Raw genomic sequence first — 23,307 nt, forward strand, 5'->3', positions numbered from 1 at the left:
TTTCTCAACCAATCCGCTGCCCCGCTCGCCTCCTGCTGCCTGGTGGAGGTTCCCGACCCCTACTCCACACGGAAAGATCAGCTGTCCTCTTTCCACATCACCCTGTTTGGCAGCGTGATGGATCTTTCCCAGATGTCTGAGTCGCATCTGCCAGCTCAGCCGAAAGCCAATTCTCTTTCACGAACAAACTGTGTCCGGGCTCGCCTCCTGCCGCCCGGTGGAGGTGCCAGAGAGTGACTGTTTCTTCTACGGTCCAAAGTCAAAAACCGTCTTCATGGCAGGAGACAGCAGCTTAACAGGCCAGCCCGCTCTCCTGCCCCCTCGGCTCTTATCCACTTCTAAACCTAATACCAGCGATTACTCGGTACTATTCTGTAGATTCCAACCTCTCTGCCACAACAGCACCACTCAAAAGCCTCCCGATCGAACATTAACCAAGGAGCCCTGGTAAACACAAGTGAGAACGCGCACACACCGCTCGCGCCCAAGGGTTCTAAGAGGTCTCCTGCGGGGCCCTGGTTTGACCAATGGTTGCTGAGTGACGTCAGCAGTCACTAAGGATATTGAAAGGTGGTTCTAATGGGCTATTTCTTGACGTGGCTACTGATAAGTTCTTTTCTAAGATTGGGCCTAGCTTCGCCACCTACTTCTCGTTCCGCTCTGTCGTCCCCGTCCCCTACTCCACACGAAGGGATCTGGTGTACTCTTTCAACATCGCCCCTTTAGGCAGTGTGATTGATCTTTCCCAGATGTCTGAGTGGATCTGGGAGCTAGGCCAAAAGCCGATTCTCTGTCTGAAACAAACCTCGTCCGAGCTCACCTCTTGCAACCTGGTGGCGGTGCCTGAGAGTGACTCTTTCATCTACCGTCAAATGTCAAAAAGCTTCTTCATTGGAGAAGACAGCAGCTTCAGAGGCCCGTCCCCTCACCTGGCCCCTCGGCTCATACCCACTCGTGAAGCCGATATGAGCGAATAGTACTCAGTACTATTTTCTCGAAGACAACATCTCTGCCACAACAGCACCACTCAAAAGCCTCCCGATCGAACGCTAACCAAGGAGCAGTGCTAAACACAAGTGAGCACCCGCACACACCGCTCGCACCCAAGGGTTCTAAGAGGTCTCCTGTGGGGCCCTGGGTTGACCAATGGTTGCTGATTGCCGTCAGTGGTCCCTAGTGGGATTGAAAGTTGTCTTTTCAAAATGAAGGTCTGCTTGTGCCACTCCAATATTTTTTAAAACATTCTAGTGCCTTTGCTCTTAGGATCAAAATCATGGCTTCTGTCCACTTCTCCTGCCGCATCCCACACCGTGACAAGATCACACCTTTGCAGCATGTCTCATTGATGCAACTTTACATTCATCTCTGTGACTCTTGTTCATGTGTGTCACCTCCTATAGGCTGTGAGCCCTGGAATGGAAAGATTCGGTCTAGTTTGGTTTAACCTGTTTGCAGCAGGTTTGGGTACAAATCTGGGGCCTGCCTCTAATTAGCTGTGTGACCTTGTACAAGTTACTTCCATAAGTCTCGTTGCTACATGTGGAAAACAGAGAAAACATTACCTGCCTCTGCAGAATGTTGAGAGGATGGAATTAAATAACTCATGTAGCATGGCTAACACAGAGTATGGCCTCTACGAGATGGCAGGACCGGACTGGGAGTAGCATCAGTAAGTTCTGTATGTAGTCGCTGTCCACCCATCAAATGGCCCTGAAATTATCACTGTCCTGAATACAAATCTTCAAGTAAGCCCAGAAATAAACTCTCCCAAAAGAGACCCTGGGAATAGGAGAGAAGGGGCTGCCTTTTACACTTCAGCACCTGGAGACTTCTCCCAGGGCCCTGAAAGGTGGCTTCCCTCCTAAGAGGAGACAGACAGAGGCAGCCTGACCCAGCCCCTCCAGCCAGGAGAAAGGGTGGTCAGGGTTTATCAAATTCCCAGAAGTGTCTAGAACCCCAGAGAGCAGCCTTCTTAACAGATCTATTTCATTAAGTCCCTTCCTCTCTCAAGAGCCTGCAGTGGCTCCCTGCAGCCTAGAGCATCCAGTGCAGCCCCCTTTACTTATGGGAATCTCACTCCCATCTCCCACCTGACCTCAGTACCCACTCTTCATTCAGACAGGCCTCTTCACCTGCCTCCAAACTCTTTCCTGACCGCAGGCCCTGCCTTCTGACCTAGAAAGCCCTCTATTTTCAGGTAATGCTCTATAAACCCTTCCACTCCCCTCAGGGCCCTCCTCTTCCAGAAAGCTCTCTAGGACTGACCCAGCCCACACTAATCTCCCCCTCTTCTGAGGTCCCAAGACCCTAATGCCTCCAATAAAAGAAAAACCTCTGGTATAAGACAGACCCATCTGAGTGAAATTCCAAGCTTTCTACTGTTCAAGAATAATTTTTTTTTAAGGATAAAATCATGAATGCTACACAAATATAAAATGAACATGTGTCAAAGCTTTTATTTAACTCATTAATGAGAGAACCAGTAAGATGTTATACATGATTCAAGGAAGAATCCAAAGAGCATGTATGTATACTTGTATAGCTCTTAGTCCACCCATCCCAGATGTCCATTGACCTCCTCTGACAAAACTCATTTGCATCTCAGTGAACAAGGATAGTTTGCATTATTATCAGTTTTCTACAGCTTACAGAATAATGAAATAGCTCAGAGACCATGACAGGCACAAAGGCCTCGAGAAACAGATAACATCTAATAGTCAATTAAAAGGACACCTGGTAAACGTTTTTGCCTTTTTTAACATGTTTCATAATCTTACCTGGCACTACTTAATCAGCTGTGCATCTCTGGAAAGTCACTTAAATTCTGAGGGCCTCAGTCTCCTCATATGTAAAGTGAGAGGGAAAGCACAAAACCCTGCAGGCTCTCGGCATAGAGGAGCTCCAGAAGGAGATGCTTCAATTATTACAGATATTTCCCTGCCCCTGAATTTCCCCTGGCTACTTCAGCTGCCACCTCTTAGCCTACGGGCGGCAAGGCAGGCAGACTCTGCTCTCTGTCCCCCACCACCTCCCACCAAATATGAACCAAAGCCTCTTCCTTCATTTCCCCTCAGCAACACCGAGACATGCTCAAGGGACCTTTAGCAAAATTCAGATGGAAAGAGAAAAATCTTCACAGAACTAGTGGGATAGTTTTTCCTGCCTCCTTCTTTAGAGCATGGTGTGCTCTCCACCCCCAAGGCCAAGGCAACATAGACAGCAGGTCTTTTGTAAAGTAATTCAAGACTGGTAAGACACTTTTGCCATACTTCTGTCAAAGAGATATGCTAGAAAGATGTAACCTCCCTGGAGGGTCTGATGGGTGTTTTAGACAAATATCTCTTCCAAAGGCCAGAGTATCCAGAAGGTCTTTCCCCCTCCCCTCCTCTGCCCTTAGCATCAGAAGATTCCCCCAACAATAAAATTGATAAATTGACTATCATGACGTTAAAGGAAGTACGGATGGTGAGGAGGTCCAAGCTGAAGAAGCTCAGGAGGTCCCTCCAATATCTCCATCCCATGGGTTCTGGGATTGATGAGGGCATGGACCCTGTTCTTTACAAACAGAAAGGATGTTCTTTGGTATTCCCTGTGAGTGACTGGGCTAACACAAAGCACACTCTAGGGCAAATTCCCACAACCCAGCCGGTCCCTCAGGGTATCTCAAATGTCACTTTTGTTCATATGTTGTCTACTGCTATAACAGAATACCACAGACTGGGTAATTTATGATGGACACGCATTTATTTGACTCACACTTCTGGAGGCTGGAAAGTCCAAGACCAAGGGGCTGCAACTAGCAAGGGACTTCTTGCTGCATCTTAACATGGCAGAAGGCATCACATGGGCAAGAGAGAGTGAGAGAAGGGGGCCAAACTCATGCTTTTATAAAAAACTCACTCCCATTATAACGAATCCACTCCTGCTATAATGGCATTAATCCATTCATGAGAGCAGAGCCCTCATGACCTAATCAACTCTTTTAAAAGGTCCCACATTTCACCCTCTTGCATTGGGAATTAATTTCCAACACATGAACTTTGGGGGACATACTCAAACCACAGCAACACCACATGATTTCTTGAAGGCTCACTTACTCCAATCTCCCTATTTTACCTTTGGTCAAGCAGACACTAGATACCACTGTGCTTCCCTGGTGCTCAGGACATATCCTTTCTGCAAATCTAAGCCCATACAGAAAAACACCTCAAAGATATATGGATATCCCTACTGACCTAAAGAATAATCGTAGACATGCACAAATTTACCCATGAAGATGTCCACTGTGGTATTGTCTAGAAGTATGAAAAACTGAAACAAACTAAATGCCCAGCAATAGGGGATTGGTTAGATATATATAGTACAACCATCCAATGCAGTGCTAGGCAGTCATTCAAAATGTGACATACAAGGGGAGAGGAGATATCACAGCAAGCTCACTCCATTTAAGAATATTTGTAAGGTTAAGCAACTACAAAGAAAGGGGAAAAAAAGAAACCTCAACATTAACAGTGGCTGTTTTTTATTTTCTTCTTTTTCCTTTTGGTTTCTAAGTGTCCTGCACTAACATGTATTTGTACATGAATAGACAGACAGATAGAGATAGGTAGGCAAACAGTCATAATCCAACTCCCTGAAGCTAGACCCAACAATCACCAGGCCCACTGGAAACCAGTTCTGGGTTCCAGTCTGAGGAACAAGCCGCATTTGCCAGACCAGTGATATGCAAATGGGGAGTGGGGGGAATGAATTCCTTAGGGCTGGCACCTTCCACAATGACTCACTCAAAGTGAGCCACCCCACACCACCACACCACAAAACACACACATACACACACAGTCTTGCCAAAGAAGAGGCTTATGGGTAAAACCATTCAACAACTAGAATATCCATCCTGTAAGGTTCATCTAGTGTCTGCTCAGGGAGATCAAGGGCACTCTTAGCAAGGTTGTACAGTGGGGAAGCCCTGGCCTGAGAGTCTCAGAGCCTCCAATCTCAGCTCTCTGGCCCTGACCTTGCCTGCCTTTCTCTGGTCTTCCGTTCATCCATCTATAAAACAAATGTGTGGGGTTGAATGAAGGGCCTCCCAGATCCCCTTTCTCAGGACTCTCAGAGATATTTTGCTTTATTCTGGCCCCATCTCTCCACAGCCCTCAGGACAGCCCCAGAGTGAACTGGAATGCCCCAATCTAGGTCCTAACCCCTCCCAGTCTGCAGGAGGCGTAAGGGTAGCAATACAGGAGGCAGACCAGAGTAAGTTACCAAAGGAGGCTGGGAGGTGTCCTCTCCCAGGAGGCTCTAGACCATGCAGCTTCCCCTGCATCCCCCCAAGGAAGCCCAGGACAGAATGACTGGCAGGGCTGGGGTGAAGTCAGGTTTGTACCTTTGCCCACCCACTCCATCCCCAAGGGCCAGTTGCTGGCTCACTTCCCTTCTCTGCCATTCCCATGGCTCCTCTGCTTCCCCAGGGTTTATCATCAACACGTTCATCTCTTTCTCATCATGTTTTATTTTTGACAACCACTTTCTAGCCTGTGGCAAGCCTTTGGGTTTTGAAACAAACCTAGCTTTGAATCTCCTTACCTCTTCAAAGCCCAGGTTCCTCATCAACAAAATGGGGGTTAGGAGAGGGTCACGAACCATATATTTTATCAATTCATTCATCAAATGTACTGAGAGCCTGCTCTGTGCAGACCCCTCCAGCCCCTCACAGATGCTGCCCGCCTCGGGCTCCCAGGCAAGTAGAGGAGATGAAATAAATGATTCTACAAAGAACTGCAGAGCACCATGACACAGCCAGGGTGGATGAAAGGGGAACTCTATCATAATGAAGGGAGACCTGGGATTTGTCCAAGGCCCCAAGGTAGGGAGCGAGCAGAGCAGGATCTGGAAGCCAGAAACCCTTCCCTGAGCAGGCATCCCCTGGGGCAGGCTTGCATCTGCCAGGGCTGAGCCCTATGCTCTGAGGTGTGGGCAGCAGAGGGCAGAGGGCACAGGGTGGGAAGAGGGGTGAAGGAAACAGGCCTGACAGGTCACTCAGAGGGGAAAGCTTCAGCCAGGCCTAGCAGACACCCTAGCACGCCCCAGAACTCACCTGCCAGCTACTGGGAGCAGGAGGCCCTGCCAGCAACCCAGCCAAGCTGCGGCCCCGCCTGCCGCCCCCTCCCCATTCTGCCCTTTGCTCTTTGCCTGTGACAGGGCTCCTCTGCCCAAGTGCCCCGCCTTGCCTCTGTCCAACCTGTCTGGCTGTCCTCTGACATATCGTTTGTCTACCCTTCTCTGCACGTGTCAGTCCTCTGTTCCTGTCTGTCTGTATATCATTCTCTAACAGCGCCTGTCTGTCTGTCCTCCTCTTCACACGTCTGGCTGGCGCGCCGGCCTCCCTGCATCTCTGGGCCTCCTCGCCGCGCCTGCCCCGCCTGCCGCTGTGTGGGTGTCGGGCTGGCTGTGCGCACAGGGGCGCGGCTCGGCCCGCCCAGTCCCCCGCGTCCCCCATCTCAGGAATGACCCGGGCCGCGGCGCAACGGTGCTGAGGCCCGGCAGCCGAGCCGCGGCCGAGGCAGGCCGGAGCGAGTGGCGGTGGCGTGGGCGGCGGCGCGGGGACGACGGGCGGCCGGGAGGAGCTGCGGCAGATCACGGCCAGGGCCGGGGCCGGGGCCGGGGCCGGGGCCGGGTCCTGGGAAGCCGCTGCCGCCGCCTCGGCCCGGGATCGCGGGCAGCGGGTCGGCTGGGCTCGGCCCGGCCCGGCCCCGCCTGGTCCGCCCCGCCCCGCCCCTGCGCGCAGAGCAGGCCGAGACGGAGCGGCGTGTCCCCTGCGACACCGGAGCCCGAGCCCGAGCCCGAGCCCGAACCGGAGCGCCGCGACATCCGAGCGGGAACCGGAGCGAGAACCGGAGCTGGAGCCGAAGCTGGAGCCGGCACTGCGGCGCACGGAGCGGGGCGCGGCAGCCAAGCCGAGTAAGGGGCGTGGGGCGAGGGCGGCGCTGGGGAGGGATCGAGGAGGGCGGTCCCGACCCCCTTTCCCCGCGCTCTGCGGCTGCACCCGCGAATGCACACAACCGGGGACGCGCCGCGCGGAGCCTCGGCACGCCGGGCGGGCGGATGCGTGGTCCGGAGCAAACCGCAGCGCTCTCGGAACAGAGAGGGACCCTAGGACTCCAGCTGACCCGCACCGACTGGTGGACCACCGGACTGGCAAGGGCTGAGGCTGACCCTAAGCACGCCCTCGGGCCGCGGGGAAAGGGAGGTCCCCCGGGTTCCTGCCTGACTCGAGTGCCAGACGAGCATCCATCCCTTGAGGGGAGCCCAAGAAGTCTCCCCAGCTCCGGGAGCTGTTTGGGGGACCTCGGTTTGGAGGACCTCTGAGCAATCCACTCAAGAAGGGGAAACTAGGGTGCGTTCTCGTCCGGGGTGGGAGAGGAAAGGGACCGGGGGGTTGTGGAGTTTGGAGCGTGAATCCAGGGCCCCACCCCCTGGAACTATGAAGTTTGACCCTCGGACAGGCGGGTCACCAGGGCCGTGCCCCTGTTTCCGTGCCTGCTGCGCTGGCCTATCTCAGCACCGAGGGTGCAAGAGGGAGTGTCTCCGCCGCACCTTCTCCCGCTTTGGGGCAGACTTTCTCTTGCGCTCTCAAAAGGCCCCGAGGCAGGGTCCGAGGCGCGGCTCCCGCTGGCTGCGCAGCTGAGCAGCGTAGCCACCTCTCCCCAGGCGCCCTCGGAAGCTGGGTAGTGCCCACCCCACCCCCGGCTGAGTCGCGCGGCCCTTCCTCTCTCCCCAGCGGGCTCTGCGGTCTGGAGGCTGGCGCGCGGTGAGGACCCAGGGCTGCCCTCCTGATCCCGCGCCGGTGTCGGCCTGGGTACCCAGGCCCAGGCCGGGAAAGGGAAGGCTGAAGTGACAGGTGTGAGAGGCAGAGGCTCCGAGGGCTTGGTCTTTGGTCTTGATCCACGCAGTCCCATAGGCACCTGCCAAGAGATGTGCCTCTGGACTCTCTCCTCAAACATCCTGACTGCTTTACCAGAACAAGTGACTTCACCACCCTGTGGCTCAGTTTCCTTGTCTGAAATGTAGGCAGGATTCTGGAACCACAGGCAGGCTTGGCTGACTTTCTAGGTGTATGACCTTAGGTAAGACACTTACCCTCTCTGTGTCTCAGTTCCTCCATCTGAAATATGGGGACGGTGAGTTGAGATGATGTGTGCGGGGAGCCTAGCCTAGTGTCTGGCAAACACCCAGTACTCAATTATAGTGGGCTACAGGTGTCATTTTATGAAGTGTCTGTACCAGTAGATGCTGAGGCAGTGAGTTCACTTGAAGTACTAGGGACATCATGCCTCTGAAGCCCCTCCAAGGATGCCTTTGAATCCCCCAAGGCCCATTGATGCCTAATTGCGCAGCAAAACCCTCCTGAGGGCCTGCTCTTTCTCAGGCATTCCCTCCTTCTGAGGCTCTCTGTGGCCCAGCCCACTTTTCCACTCCCCACCCCTCCATGTCCCTCCAGGTTGGAAAAGGCTGCATCTGACTGCAAGGGACACTCTTTTCCTCCCTTTGGCTGATGTCTGCTGTCCCAAATAGGGGCACCCTACTTACCACTCAGGCTGTGCACAAGGGAATTTACACACCTCCCTCCACTCCTGTGTTTGGGAGCATGTGAAGGTTTGCCTTCCCTGCAAAGCAACCAGGCTGTCAGGTGGCTTAGACTTGCCAGTGATGATGGTTCAGACAGGCAGCGGGAAGCAGCAGGGAGAGCAGCCACAAGGGCAGGAAGACAGCCAAGATGGCAGAGGGGTACCAGGCTTGATTCCTTACTGACTGGGATGTGTTCATCCAGGTGACGAAGCCACGAAGCACTAGAAATGAACCTCAGGGAGGAAATGGAGCTGGTGACTGACAGATTAGAACTTCAAAGCTAGACAGTTCCCAGGAAGGGATCTGCCCCAGTCTGCACAGCTGTGGCCTCAAACCCAGAGCAGAGCAGAAAGAGGCCCAGGGCCTAGGGGAGCATGCTGGGATCCTTGGGGTGGCATGGGGAGGTGTAGGTGACCAGGAGGTGGGAGGAAAGCAAAGGTCCAGTTTGTGGGCATTCATGTTGGTCCCTGGCCACCTGTGGCCCAGCTGCCCAGAGCAGGGAATGGGGGAGTGATTTCAGTTGAGGAAACATATCCATATGTTGCCAGGACCTGGTGAGACAGGCAGAGTGGGTTGCCTCATCAGGGCTCCTCCACACAGAAGCCCCTCTCTGCTCTTCTTCCTCTGTAACCTCTCCCACCCCTCCCCACTCACACACTAGGGTGTCACATTCCTGCCTCTTCCATAATCCTCACTCCTCATCTCCCCAAAGGAGTTAATCAGAAACTAATTAGGTTTGTGTCTACTGGTTCACAGAGTGGTTGGAACACAGCTGATAGGGAATGTGATGGGAATATAGGCAATATTGTCAGTCTTCGGGAATAATCAGTTGGATACCCTCACCCTGGAAGTGCTCAGAGCACAGGGCAAGTGGCAGGAAGACATAAATCTGCTCTCAGCCTCCTCAGAGGAGAAACTGAGGCCTGGAGGGTTTCTGGAGCCCCTTGCAGGAGAACACAAAAACAAAGAGTTGTGGCTGAGAGCATAGTTTCTTGGAGCTGGGCTGCCTGGATTTATGGCATATAGGTCTGGACAGCTGACTTATTATTCAAAGCCTCAGTTCCTTTTGAAAATGAGAATAAATATTACACACCTCCCAGGATAGTTGTGAGATCGAAGAAACAATAAACTCATACAGGAAGCATAAAGCAATGTCTGATGCGCTCTGCCAATGGCCCTGTAGTGTCTGCATTATGAAAATGCATTGCACACACACTGTTTCCTAAACATAAGCATTTCTCTGAATCCTGACAGCAGCTCTCTGATGTAGGTACTATCATTGTCTCCATCTTACTGATGAGAACACTGAGGCTGAGAAAAGTTAAAGGGCCATCCAACTCTGCTAGGTATAGAATACTTAAAACATCACTGTGACTCATCATAATTTTATATGACTTTGTAAAATTGATAATTAGCACATTGTAACTTAGATGTCATGTAATCAGTTATCGGAATGATTCCTCTATGGAGATCTTCAACCATTTTATGTCTGAGAACTGAAAAAGAATATGTTAATTGTCCACAGGCTATAGAATTTTTACAGACACCTTTACTTTTTTTCTATTCAAACAGTAACCAAACTGATTTAAAAGAGCAGCCTCCCATTCATTGCTTAGCCCTCATCTATTTTTCTCCAAAGCACTTACCATTCCAACATCTGTATATCTTATTTATTTATTTATTGTCTGCCCCCCAAAGGCAGGAACTTTTGGCCATTTTGTTCTCTCTGATATCCCCCAGAGCCTAGAATACTACCCAGCACTTAGTATGCTTTGCAAAATTATAAAGGGTTTTACAAACATAAAGTCTATTATTGTTATTATTTTTGCCAAGTGCATAGATTGATCGAAAATAAAACATTAAGGTTCATAGCAAAAACCATTAAAGCAAATATTTGGCAAATAGGACTTGCTCAAGAGCCAGGGATAATTTGATGAAGATTAAAAACAATGGAGATCATGTTTCTAATATTTTAATAAAGCTTCTTATCAGTAAGTTCAAAGACAAATTAACTTTTTAAAAATCTTTTCAATGACAAATGACGTGTTCAAAGGCAATTAAATTAGCTTTTAAAACTTTCAATGAGCTAACTATCACTGACTCATTCATTTAATTACTTTTTATTTTGTTAGCACAAAAGTTTTTATTCAAATCTTCATTTTAATAATTTTTTAAATTATAAAAGTAATATGTGGTTCACTATAAAAATTTTGGGAAAATCATAAAAAATATAAAGAACATAAAAATCCTCTTTAATCTCACCACTGCCCAGAGAGCACAATGACTGTGGACATTTTATTCTATTGCCTTTCTAATCTTTTGTTATGTATGAATATATTATCTAGGGTTTCTTTTTCCTTTTACAAAATAAAGATCAAACTGTATGCACAGTTCCATAATCTTTTTTTTTTAATAACCTGGGTTTTTTCCTCTTAACATTATACTAAAAGCAGGTTATTAAAATTTCTCTTAAAACGTGGTTTCACCACTATGTAATATTCATTATAAGTGTGTGGAATAATTTGCTCAGTCTCTCCTACCGTACTGGACAATGGGGTTGCCTCCCATGTTGTAGTGCTACAAATAATGCTTGCCTGTGTCTCTTTTGGTGTTTTCTGAGCCCCAAATGCAGCTTCTCTACACACTTGGTCAGCACCTAGTTGACAGCTTGCAGATGGACTGGTTTATGCAGTCAGACAGTAAATCAGCCTTAGAGTTTGGGCCACAATGGTGGTGAGGAAGGGGGTGACAGTTGATACTGTAGAGGGCCACTCCAGGTAAATTAAGGCAACATGGAGACCCAGTAAACTCCAGGCACATCCTGACCAACCCAGTGGGTTGCACATGTAGCCAGATGTTGCATGGGGACAGAAGGCCTCCTGCTGCAGAGGCTCTCACATACTTGGATTCCTTTTCTAATATCAGAACTGAATTACCTGTTTGCAAACCTGGATGCCTTCTACCCACCTCTTTGCCACTGTTATTTCACTTTTTCTACCCCACTCCTAAATTCATTCATTCCTTCATTCAGTCATATGACAAACATTTCATGACACTATCCACACTTGCCAAGGAATATTCTCCATTGCGGAGGTCACCAGCTGAGTTCCAGACTCATATAAAGACCTTCCTTTGACAAGAGAAAGTTTTCCTGCTGCCTCGGGAACCCCACCTGCAGCCCCAGGAGTTAGCTCCTGCCTTGGTGAGGCAGATGTGCACTTTGAAGATTACTGCGTCCAAAAAAGTCCCTAGAATGTCTTACTTCTTTCTGGCTCTGGGTGATTACATGCACACCCAAAGATTCATGAAACCCCTGTGAGATGACATTGTTCATTCATTCATTCATTCAGTAAATAGCCACTGAGCACTTCCTGTGTGCCAGGCACCATGCTAGATGCCAGGGACACAGTGGTTGTCTGGGCTGTCTAGACCTGAAGTCATTACCTCTCCCATCTCCACCGTCTGCTCACCACCCAAGCAGACACAGGAAATCATTCTCAACTTCTCTCTCTTCTTCGCTCTCTACATCTGATCCACCTGTCCCTTAAACCCACCCAGCTTGTTCCTGCCCAGGGGCCCTTGCACTCTCTGCCCCCTCTACCTGCAATTCTCTCCCTCAGGTAACTGCCCAGCTGGCTCACTTCCTCTGGTCTTTGCTTGTCTGTGACCCTCTCACCAAGACATGCTGCAGCTGCAATATCTAAATGTGCAGTCCCACCTGCACAAACAGCCTCTGTTCCTTCTCATGCTGCTCTCTAACAAACTCTACCATTGTAGCCGTACCTCTATCAAGAAAGCTCCATGGACCATCCCTGCTCTACCCCTGACACCCAGCACCTGGTACCCAGGGACTTGCAGTGAAACCTGAACTGGTGAATGCAGCCTCTTCCCTTTTCTGCAGTCATTGTTGCCTGCATTTAGGCCACATCACCCCCTGCCACAGCCTCCTGTGCTCCCCTACCTCCCACACCTAGCCCACCCTCCACACTGAGACCAGAGAGATAAAAATTGCTCTGCTGCTTAAGATCCTCCTAGCAGCACTCTTGGGGCAGAGAGCATACTACCTCACCAGGCCCTTTATTCTTCTGAGTCTCACTGTTGTCATCTGTAATGAGGGGATTTGCTTTGAGGCTCCAGTGAGCTGACAGCATGGGGAAGCAGTTGAGCAGGTGCTGCATAAACAGGGGCCATCACATGGCCTTTCCACAAGACCAGCCCACTCCACAGCCTTTCCCTGCCTGCTGCCCACCAACATGAGGCTGGCCGCTCCCGGGTCCTTCTGCACCCTGCACATCTGTGCACTGGGTTTCCTTGCAATTGAGCAGACCCAGGCTCTCTCCCCGGAACGAAACCCTCATCTGCTCAGGTCTGAGTGTCGCAACGGAGCCCCAAGTGGAGGTATCCCAGGAGCAGGGACACAAAAGGGAGTGGGAATGACGTGGACTCACCACACACCATTCAGCCACTTCAAAGCCTGGAGTGCCGCCCACCCACCCGCCTGCCCGCCCTCGAGTTCCCAGCCAGACAATCCAGTTGGAGATGAGTCACCGGCAGGAACAAGCTCAGATGCTGGGCTCAGAAAGAGGTGGGCAGAGGGGGAATTGACCTCGGGTGTGGGCCCCCACCTGACCCTGGCAGCTGGGGTGGGCCCCTACCCCCACCAAATCACAGTCTCAGCCTATCTGTGCCAGACCTGTCTATGTCCTCATCGCTGTTCCTCACCATGGCTCTGGTCACATGTAGGAAAGCCAGAGTGGGCACTTGCTCCCTTGGACCTCCCACATCTAGCTCCTTTGTCGTGATGACCCCAGCAAAGCTCCACCAAAGTGGAAGGTCTGATGACACTAGGAAGTGGTTTTTCTTTGGGTCCTCAGGCTGAAATCCAGAAATGGGGGAGAAGAGAAGGAAACAGACAGTGAGGTTGAAAATCCAGCTTCTGTTATAGGATCTAGAAAGCCCCTTCTTGTGCCTTCTAAGGGTTTCGTGGGATGTATAGTAGGTGCTTGGTGAATGAATCAATGGATGCAAGCCAGGAGTGCTGGAAGGTGGTGGTGGGAGGGTGTGTGTCAAGTGCTGATTGTGTTGGACGACGCAGGGAATGTAGCCCTATCTGATGTTGGTGTTGTTGTCACAAAAGATGACAAGAAGTCTGGGGAGCATCTCAGCTCTTCACATATGCATCCTTCTCAGCAAGTTGAGCATCAGTAAAAGGCAGCCTCCACCCATCAGTTACACATCAGCGTCAGGCCAAGGTTGGCTTATTCTAGCATTGCCGTGTCCTTTTGAATGTTCCCTCAGTGCCCTGAGCTGGACAGCCAAGGCCACACTGACCATCCATGCCCTTGAGGAGTTACTAGTCTAGGATAATTTAGGGCCAGGGTTTTCCTGGAAGGATGTCCAGGTGCTGCAGAAGCACAACCAGAATATTTTCTGGCCAGCAGTCAGGAGGACTCCCCTGAAGAGAGCTCTTGAGCTGGATGTTGACAGCTCCATAGGAGTTTGCCGGGTGGACAGGGAAGGAATGGCATGCCAGGGAGAGGGAACAGCCTGCAAGTAGGACAGGCCCAGTGTGTCCAGGAAGCAGGCCAGCCAGAGCACCAGGGTGGCAGATCTCTGTGGGATGTCCCTGGCAGTAACTGAAGGGCACTGAGAATGACACAGTTGCTCCCTCCTTCCCACATAGCTCTTCCTCCATCTCTTCTCTGTGGCCTTGGATAGGTTATCTCCCTGAGCCTCAGTTTTCTCATCTGCAAAATGGGAATGATGTTATCCACTTCAAAGGACCAGTTGCAATAACATTGGTGACATTACATTACCTGGCACATGCAGGTGTTTGGTGAATGTGAACCATGCCTGAAGCCCCGAGTGCCCAGAAGGTGTCCACGTATGGAAATGTCTACCTGACCAAAGGCCAAACTGGCTCGCTGCTCCCCAGCCTCCTGAACCATTGAGGGACTTACAGTTTGTCCTCCAAACACCCAAATTGAACACAGAAAACCATATGCAAAGCAAGAGTTCTAAGTGTCCTTTGCCCTGGGTGACCCATCTTCCACGTCTACATGTCCTGAGAAGCCTCAGCCTTCATCCCAGAGTCACAGGGCCCAGTGGGAGGAAGGGGGTGGAGAGGGTCTAGGGGGGTCTCTGGGAGAAACAGGACCCTGAGGAAAGCTCCTTGAGAAAGGGAGGGTGGTCAGCACCCTCCATGGCATCAGGAGCCACCAGAGGCAGCCCCACAGGAAGTACATTCCACATGCATTTATTAAGTACCTACACTATGCCAGTTCACTGGAGAGGTAAGCAGGAGCCCAGGGCTGTGGAGGTTGTAGTGAGAAACTAGGGCAGTTTCCTGAGGGCACTGGGGAAAGGTTTTCCCAAAAGAGTTTTCATCAAGGAAGTGACATAATCCATTTTACCTTTAGGAAAGATCCCTCTGGAAACAGCACGAGTGATGACTTAGGTAACTTATGTCTTCCTCCCCAGACACACATACATGTGCATGTACACACAGCCACAGTACACATGGGCACACTCACAGACACAAACGCAGACACATGTGCATGCATGTATTTTTAGAAAGCATGGGTTACAGGCCCCAAGATTCTTCTTGAATTTTCTGGTGCAAAATCACCAAGCAGCCTTCCCTGTCAGTCCTGGGGAGATCACATACGACCCTCACTTCCCCAGGTCAGAACTCTCCCTTGGTTTCTATGGAGACTGGCAGCGGTGTCACGCCAGCCTGACAGTTCACACCTGGAAGTCTGAGCTACATCAGGAGGAGGCAGGAAGGAGCCACCTAAAGAGAGGGATTCCCAAGTCAGCTCCCCTCTCCCTCACCCTAGGAGAACGGAATGAATGACCATGAGGCTGTGCACCTCAGCCCAGGGGCTTTCCAAACATACCTCTCTTCCTGAAGCAAGTTCAGGGCTTATAGCCTTGCTTTACATGGGAGGACGCTGAGGTTCAGAGGGCAAGTTGATATTAGCACTCAGGGATTGGACTTCTGAGCACAGACTCTCCAAGATAGGTCTCTGATCCATTTGTAAATAGACAAAAACAATTATTAGTCAATGCCGTGTGTCTGGCCAACAGGTTCTGTCAAAACATGGGACCATCTTGGAGGGAAAAAATATATAATTATAAAAAGGTCCCTGGGAGGCCAGGATGGGAACTCTGGACCTGCTTTTTACAGAAAAGTTCTGTCCACAAAGACGTCATCCCCAGGATCAGGGAAGTGACAGCCTCCTGAGACCTGGAGGGGCCAGGCTCTTTTCTCTCTGGCTTCTGGCTGCTGGCTTTCCCATGCAAGAGCCCCCTGAGCTCGGCATCTGTGGTCCCTCCTCAGCATCTCCCCAAGGTGCAGTTTGGTGTCTGCCAGGCAAGTGACCACACTCCTTAGGACATAAGAACCTTATCTCCCTCCTGTTCCCAAAGGCTCATGTCACTTAGGGACACACCAGGAGAGACAGAACCAGTTCAGATCTTTAGCAGCAGGGGGAAGGATGGGTTACTTTTTGAAAATGTTTCCTGCATTACCAATGGGTGTTCAAGTGACCTGGCACTTCCTAACTGCCCGAGACATCCAAGCATCACACCAAGTTCATGTTGGCGGGGGAGGGGAGTTGGGGAAGAGGCAGTTTCATTCTGTAGGCCTTCATTTCTGAATTGGTAATTTAATATATTAGGTGCCTTCTAAAGGAGTGTGCTGACTAAGTGTGGGCTTTGGAGTCAGACAGACCTAGATTGTAGTCCCAGCCTTTAGTTAGAAGCCGTATGACCTGGGGCAAGGTATATAATCTTTCTGAGTCTCAACTTCCTCATGTATAAAATGAGGATGAAAAAAGCATCCTATTCTTAAAGTTGTTGGGGTAATAATAATAATATGGTTTGAGCTAGATGTCAATAAATACCCTTCAAAAGCCAGCTGTGAGACCTTGAACTAGCCCCTCACACTCTCTAGGTCTCAGTTTTCTCTTGTATGAAATGATGACATTGGGCTAGTCTATAAGTGTCCTTCCAGCCCCAATAGTTATAAGATGCTCAGGATGCCATGGTCCATGGAAGTTGCTGGAGGCAGTGGGGTCTCACAGGCTCATGAGACAGGAGAACTCCGTGGCATCTCTAATTCCCACCCAAGGATCCATCCAAGAGAGATATTTCCCCCTCCACCCACCACTGGGACCCCAGCATGAACTTGTCCCTTCCTGCACCAACACCCCCATACTCTGCAACCCAGAGGTCCCCCAGGCCCTTGCCTAGTCTGGTCACATGCTCTCAAAGTCACCATCCTCTCCCTCAGAGGTTGACAGCTCAGGGGATGTCAGTGCCCAGCCCGCAAGGGCAGGGGCTGCGCTGTGGGCACCCCCATCACCTGCCTGTTTGTGTCTCCACAGGTGAGTGGAGGGGCCTTCCCTGCAAGAAGTCAGAGCTGTGTCCGTGGGCAGGCTGGCTCCACTGCTCTGCTCCAAGGATTACATGTCCTTCAAACACCCCTGCCCCTGTAAGTCTCCCCCCACATCCTTTTGCCTCTTGGGGCTGGGTGAGGGCAGACCTTGCAGTCGGGGTAGCAGAGAATGGCTCTTTGGCCAAAGAACTCCAGGGATCCAATCGGGGGCTAATGCGACATGATAGGTTGGGGGAGAGCCACACAGAAGACCCCTAACACCTGCAAGACACTCCCTAAAATTTGAGAATCCCACTTTGGCCAATTCTCCTGTATCAGCCCTTCCTAAAGTATGGATCACAAGTTCCTCTGAGGTGTACTAATGGGGATTACATGGTGGTAGACAGGAAAGAGACTCCATGGCCAGGTAAGTGTGGGAAATGCTGAGTGAGACACATTAAGATAGTTTTGCTGCCACAGGACTTCTCAGAGCCTTTAGTATGGGGATGTGTGTTGTGAGGCTCCCATGGAAAGAGGGAGCCCGTTGCTCTTCCCAAATCTAACCGACCACAAGGAATGTTTCACACAATTGTCATTCCACAGAACACACTCCTTGGGGTTTACTGTCCTAAGGAAACCCAGTAGATGAAGTCCCTCATTTATTGAAGCCATTAGATGATTTTGCCCCATAATAGTCTTCTCATGGCCCCCTGATGCCCATGAATCCAGGTGATGCATTCAGCCAGGTGAACCCCTGGGGCTCAAGACTGCAGCTCCCTTTGACTTACTCCCCTAGTCTCCACCAGCTCTGCCCTCACTGATTCATGCCACCACCCTTGCCCCAGGTCCCCTTCACTTCTCCCATGTCAGCCACCTAAGCCCCCCAAAACCATCACCATGTGCTATAATTGGGGGGGGGCATGCATAAGCACCCCATCCTTTTCTCCTTAGTAAGTCAGGACTGTGAGTGTGTGTGTAATCAGGGGACACACTCCCCCAACACCTCAGCTGTCATGTCCCCTCTCCCATGCTCACTCTGGTCAACACCTCACCCTCACTCACCAGTGTCTGTTCAGATTTGTACCATGGATGCATGTGTGTCATGCATCTTGGGGTGGGGACATGTCTTCAAAATAGTTGAAGCCTCAATTAGTGAATCTTTGAACATCAGGTGATTCCGCAGTGGGAGGCAGGGGAAACTGGCACACCCCATCTGGGTGGGATTCTCACCAGGCATGCCAGGGGCAATATGCTGGCTGTGGGCGTTACTGACCAAAGAGCGGTATCCGGGGATGGGGGAGTCAGCCTGGCTGCTGGCTACCGTGGGTACCCAAAGAGGGTACAGGTCGAGAGTTGATAAGATTATTTCTGATGGATAGTACGAGCTCAATAAATTGTTATTACTGTTGTTCCTGTTGCTGTGGCACAATCAGAAAATGAAAACCCAAATCTCAGACAGGTGGGAAGGCTGCTGTCCAGGGGCACTTTGGAGCCCAGGGACACCTGCCCTGCAGAGGGCCGGGATGGTCCGTTCTTGCCCCTATGTGCTGCAGAGGGCCGGGATGGTCCGTTCTTGCCCCTATGTGCTGATGAGGCAGGAGCAGCCAGGAGTGGAGAAGGCTGGAAAAGGTCAAGTCTGAGGATGCTGAGTGTGGAGGCTTTCCAGAACCTTCTGGGGTTAAGCCTAGGCCACCTGCACTAATAGAGGCCATTACTGAAGAACAGCCCTCTGCAAATTCTCCTGAGGACTCCAGAGTGTGGCCGTCAGTATTCTGGGCCATTCAGAAGTGGTTCCTGCACATCTCCGAATTCCCCTTCCACCCGAAGGCCCAGTAGTTAGCATGCAGTAGGCACTCAATAAATGTTTCTTGAATGGACAAATGCATAAATATACACTCTGGAGGAGGAGCTGGGGGTGGTGGGTTGGATAGAAGCTGAAGCTAGTGACTCTGCCACCAAATCCCTCCATGGGGTCTGGCCCAGCCTCCTCGCTAAGGCAAAGGGATCGTCCAACCCAGTGGTTTCCCGGAGCTCAGCACTCCTGGGAGGATCCATTTTCTTCTCTGCCAAGTTCTGCCCCTCATATTGTCCACTTCAACTGTCTTGATGACTTCTACTTTGGGTTCCTGGTGTCTTCCAGCGATTCTGACCATCTGACCATCTTACCTTGCATTTGTGATCTCCTTTGGTGGTGGAGGAGGGAGGTTCTTCCTGCACCTGCCCTGGGATGCTGGGAGGCTCCAATTCAGCCCCTGATTCTCACTCTGCACAATCCAGACCTTCCCACCCTCACTCGGCTTTCAGCTGCAGCCTCTGGGCCATCAGCTTCCAAGGCTCTGCCCCACCTCAATTTCTTCCTGGGCTTCCCATTCGTTCCTCTTCCTTATGTTGCCTGTCTCTCCTGGGCAGCCCCCACGCCTAAGCTCAGATTCAGCCAGTCCCACTATGAACTTTTTGTCTTCAACTCTACGCTGGCTGTGCTTGATTTTGCTATATTAGTTCAGGGCACCACCATTGACTCAGGCCCTTGGGCCCGAGTCTGGGAATGATGCTCAGTTCCTTCCTACCCATGCACGCATCCCTGCCACCTGCCTGGGGAGGGAGACCCTTGGGTTTGTGAATTGGGCCAACAGATCATCATTCTGACTCTGTCTCCCTCTCAGCCCCCTCTTCAGATCCAATCTAGAAATTGGTCTTTTTTTAACCAGCTCTTATCCTTGTTCACATGTCCAGGCCCCCAGCAGAAGGTGAGCTTCCAGAAAGCAGGGAGCATGCCTGCTATGTTCCCCGGTTTATCTCCAGCACTGTGCTCAGTGCCTGGGGCATAGCAGGTGCTCAGTAAATGTTTACTGAACAGCTGAACGAGTGAATCAATCGAGATGAAGCAGATGCCTTTGGGCAGCCTCTGTAGCTTGCAGACCGGAGGCCCTCATAGGGGTTCTGGAAGGGATACAGAAACACAAATGCTCCAGACCACTGAGAACCCCAGATATAGAAACAGGAAGAAAACCCAGAAGTCCCAGGAGGGGCACTGACACAGACACACACCCCTCTTTTTTAACCCCCAGTTCCAGATCTGGAGCTGCTCTGTGCATTTAGAATTGTAACAGGGAATGGCTTTAACTTTCTCAGCTCACAAAACCATCTTGCTGGCTACATATCAAGATACTGAAGCCCACAGAAACTGAAAAACTTAGGGTAGGAGCCATAGTTTGTTCTTGTTTGGGTTTCCACACCACAACCCCCTTCCAGTTTAGGCAGGCAGCCAGATAAGTCCCCAGAAGCAAAAACAAGCTCAGAAGTTTCCTAAGCAAGACTCCACCCCTAGGAATAAGTGCTCACGAGGTCCAGAGAGAGTGAACAGTCACATAGCAGAGGGGAGGAGGGTAGCAGAGTGAGCGGTGCCCACATACCTAGGGGCACAGCTGTGGGCACTGGGGAAGCAGATCACCCATTGGCCTCCCGGGGGTCAGGCAGCATTAATCAGGCCAGGCTGGGCTGACTCCTCCCAGGCACTGCCCACAGCCCAGCAGCCCCCATCCCCCAACCCTATCTCTCCTTCACACATTCCAGCTCACCTCTGCCCCTCACAGAGACAGCTCCAGCAGCCCTCATCACCCCGCCACACACACCCACCCCCATTCTGCAGGTGAGAAGACTTAGGCAGGGGGAGGTGGCAAGAACAAGAAAGGGAGAAGGCAGGGGAAACCCTGACCCAGGGAAGCCCAGAGGGCTTTTGGCCAAGTGGCTGCAAGGGGGAAGTGGGCTCCTCTGCCTGCAAGCACCAGGCCTGTTGCCATTTTCCAGCCTTCAGGAAACCTGCCTCAAGATCTGAGTGGGAAAGAGGAGAACCGGTCTGTATTCTCAGGAAGGCTGGAGGTGGGAATCCTTCTCCACCTGGCCCCAACTGGGCAGAGCAGCCAGGATTTGCCCAGGGCCCAGGCTCCAAGAACGGATGCTTCACAACCTCTTCCTCTCCACCAGCCGATGGCTGCTCTGCAGAGCTCCCTGTGAGGTGGGCGTGGCCTATATCCCTTTGGCCTCTGGGGCCCCAGGGGAGACCGAGCCTGAGCAAAGCAGGAAGAAGGAAGGTGGAAGGTCATATCCGATCATCCACAAATAAGTCAAGTGGGGCTTGTCTATGCCAAGTTCATGGTGGCCAGCACAGGTTGGCAGGGCCTCTGGGTGGGCTTTGGTCTCCCTCAGAGTTGGTGTGATATAGTAGGCAGTGCTTGAGTTTGAGTACAATCATTTACCAGCTGTGTGATCTGGAGCAAGCTACTTAACTTCAAGAAAGCTCAACTTGCTCATTTATAAAATGGAAAAATACCACCCTTTTGGTTTGATGCTCAGATTTGATGTGCCACAGGGAGAGTCTGGCTTGGTGCCAGGCACTGAGAAGATGCTCAGGAAACTTGAAAGTCTTGTCCTTTTGGCCACCTTCTTTCTCCACAGCTTAGTATTACCCAGAGAGGGAAATGGAGAAGAGTGGGGAATCTGGGGATGAATTTGGGGGTAATAAGATACTACTGTTCTCTGCTCTGCTCATTGTGACAGTTACCTTTGCACAGACTCAGCTATCCACAGAAGGAAGGACTTGAGGGCAAGGAGGGCAAATGATGGGACACATTCCCCATGCACCACTTCTGCTCCCAGAGCAGATGTCACTAATCAATTGCAGCCCTCTCATCCTGAGCCTAGAGCAACCTCACACTCTGTCTAAACCCATGCAGGCACTACCTAGAGATCATTGGCCTGTGAAGTGATACCCTTATTCATCCTTTGCTGAGATCTGACTCTGGAGGAGGGGAGAGAATAGAGGGAGTAAATTAAGCTACTCCCATTTCTCTTTGGGATCATTTTCCTTATCCGAAAAAATGGGAGTTGAAAAAGTACCCACCTCAGAGGATTGCTGTGAGGATCAAATAAAATATCACAGGTGAAGGGCTTACAAGGCCTTATGATCATTTCTTTATGTGGCCTCCTTGCTTCCTTGTAGAAGCCCTTCAGGGGAGGGGTCGGTGTGCCCATTCCACATATCAGGAAACTGAGGCTCAAGAAAATGAAGAAATTAGTCTAGGTGACATAGCTAAAAAATGGTGGGGCCAGGGCTACACCAAGCAAGTCTGTCTAGGGCTCAATTTTAGCTGGACAAAAGGACAGGGGTGGAGTCCAGTCATTCCTTCATGCCCACGACTTGGATGGAGGAGTCCACTCTGCGGTAGGACTTCATGGCCCCACAAATGTCCCAGCTGCCCGTCCTCAGATTCTCTGATCTATCACAGAGTCTGGTTGTAATGAGTGCATGGCATCTAATTGCTAATCTTCATTTTTAATGTACAATCATGTCATATCAGAATCCCTGGCAAGAGAACACTCAGCCTAGGCTTGAGCATGTAATGTAGTAATAATAACAATAGCAGTGCCCCCTAGCTTTGGCAGAGCACTCCCAGATTGCAAATGCCTGCATTTCACTGTCCCCTGGCACTGAGCTCACTGCCCCTGGAGTCAGCCCTGCCCAGTGGCTTTTCCTGCAGTGTCCACCATGCCCCAAGGAAGGGCTTCCTGAGCTTTCCCCCAGAGCTTCCTTTGTTATCTGGACTGAGATTTCACCCAATTTGGCCCTTCCCTGTCCTCTTAGAGAGGTCTCAGTTTCCTCAACACCTTCTCCTGTCCTCCCTCTGGGACAAAGAGAAAATCAGGGCTGTAGGTCTTGGACATCAGCCTCCATGGCCTGGGAGGGGCTTTGAGGATGCAGATGGGGCAGTCTGTCACAGGTAACCTGTGGCTGGAGGTAGGTGCCCTCAGTGGTCCCTGCTGGTCACAGTACAGGAGGGGACTGGAGGGCAGGAGGACCGGGAGAGTGAGTGGCAAAGACCCGTCTTTTCTGTGGAATCATTGACATGTCTCTCTGGGAACTGGGCTTGAAGACACTGACTAGATCTGTGTTTTTCTCATGAACAGCCCAGAAGAGGGTGGGCTTTGGAGCACACAGACCTGGACTCGAATCCTGCCTGCATCATTTACGCACTGCCTAACCTCCCTGAGTCTCAATTTCCCCGGGTGTAAAATGGGAACATCCTGATGCTTTGAGGGTTACTGCGAGGGTTACCTGCTATGCAGCATGAGGTGGGGGATTGAGATAATGTGGACCAAATGCCTGGCACCAGGGTGGGAACATTGCAGCCCCCCAGTTAAAGGTGACCATAGGTACCATGAGCAGAATAAAGCCTGAGGCTGAGCCAGAGCCTCTGCTTGGTTATCTGCAGTACGGCTCCATCATGGTTCCAGTTGTAAATGTG

The sequence above is a fragment of the Cynocephalus volans genome, chromosome 10 (genome assembly GCF_027409185.1).
Source record: "Cynocephalus volans isolate mCynVol1 chromosome 10, mCynVol1.pri, whole genome shotgun sequence".
In the NCBI taxonomy this organism is placed as follows: Eukaryota; Metazoa; Chordata; class Mammalia; order Dermoptera; family Cynocephalidae; genus Cynocephalus; species Cynocephalus volans.